General features: G+C 40.4%; 1 long non-coding RNA gene across 1 annotated transcript; it reads left to right on the forward strand.

The window, feature by feature from the left end:
- Nucleotides 1-432: 432 nt before the first annotated feature.
- On the forward strand, nt 433-1,005 carry LOC119653030. Its single transcript, XR_005249632.1, has 3 exons — nt 433-593; nt 680-778; nt 856-1,005. It is a non-coding gene; the product is annotated as an uncharacterized LOC119653030 (long non-coding RNA).
- Nucleotides 1,006-1,657: the final 652 nt, after the last annotated feature.

The following is a 1,657-nucleotide window of genomic DNA, read 5'->3' on the forward strand; positions in this document are numbered from 1 at the left end:
TAAAGCGATTCCGAAATGCACGCTGTGTTGCAATAACTGAACATTCGCTTGAAAAGTAAACCTCAACGGCAAAGGCACGCTCCTCACTATTCCAACGCATGATGGCGGCTGAACTGTGTCGGGAGAAAACTTTACAGTATCCCCTTTTGAACGAGACCACTAGCGCTCCGCTATGACATCAACTAACTGAGTGGCGAGCATTTTAAAAAAGGAAGTTACGCTGCCGCACCCTGTACTACTATTACGTAATATAATATATACAAAGTATCAACTTGTATCGGTTAATAAGCCATTTTGTAAACTTTGCATGAAGAATATCTTTCAAATAAATTTACTGCAATGCGTTTATGTGGCCATAAAATCAAATATAGATGACAGAATAGATTTCGACATAGTCTAACTCTCCTTTATTGCACGCAGTAAAACCTTTATTCTCGGCTAATATAACCTGTGAGCGAGTACATTACTCGTCCAGTAATTCAAAACGCTACCGACTGTTAGCAGTACCTAGTTCAGAGCTAAGAACCTTTCGGGACCCGTTTTCAAATATGAATTCAGGAGGTGGAACTGTGGGTCAAGCGACTAATCCTTTGGTAATCACTTCATTTATGTATTTTTTGTTCTAAATGAGTGAACATAAATAAATTTTACGAGTTCCTAAAATACAGTTCGGTTGCAGCTGGCAGCGGTTCCATCGCTCTTGGACAGTGTCGGGATCCTGATGCAACAACTTCTTCAAGCATTATCTCAATTACTCAGGAAACTTCTAAACGGATAGGTAAGGGGTCACTGAATAATTGTGATTTCAATTCTATTGATTCAACTATTCCAACACTGATATTTTTTCAATTTTAGAAGATCAGTATATTAGTGCCAATTGCAAAGAGCGTGAAAAGCAAATGAAAATAGGGCTATTTCCGAAGCAAATTAAATTTACACACATATTTCCAAAAACGATCTGAATAACCATTATATACAACTAATATGAAGAACAGAATTAATTAATGTTCGATTTTTATTTTGTATTTAGATACCAATATCTAGAACCGGTTAAGCATTGGTCCAAAGTTAATGGTAGAAACTCCAACATCTATTAGAAGAACGCGCATAATGCTCAGTAAAGATTGGTAACATCAAAACTTTTCCTTACACGTCCACTGTATTGTACTAGGTAAAGCTCTCAAGCTAACTGACTGGCATAGAATTGCGATTATTGCTCCGGAAGTGCTCGATCCGAATTTTGTTGGACTCCCGCAGTAGTACCCTGTCGCCCTAGCAACTAAACACCTCTCTGTCATCAGAGAAATAGCCTGCAACCGTTTGACACATTACTTCGGGTTAGCCCTTCCGACTTTGGGAGCCTTCAAGTCAGGGAATCCCTTTGGCAATCTTCTTGGCAACAAGAAGAGTCCGGACATAATGCGCAAAACGACTCCAGCTGCCACCGTTCTTCAGCATCTCTCTGATAATGTTGGCTGTAGTGAGCTCCCCTGTGTCTGCATATATCTGCTGACGAAAGCCGTCCCACTTCTCACAAGAGAAAAAGGTGTATTCAACGTCGTCCGCCACTCCATTGCAGAATACACAATCAGGAGATCGCACCTTCCCAATCCTGCGAAGGTAATACTGAAAACCTCCATGCCCACTTAGAAGTCGA

Source organism: Hermetia illucens, chromosome 3, assembly GCF_905115235.1.
Source record: "Hermetia illucens chromosome 3, iHerIll2.2.curated.20191125, whole genome shotgun sequence".
NCBI classification, from domain to species: domain Eukaryota; kingdom Metazoa; phylum Arthropoda; class Insecta; order Diptera; family Stratiomyidae; genus Hermetia; species Hermetia illucens.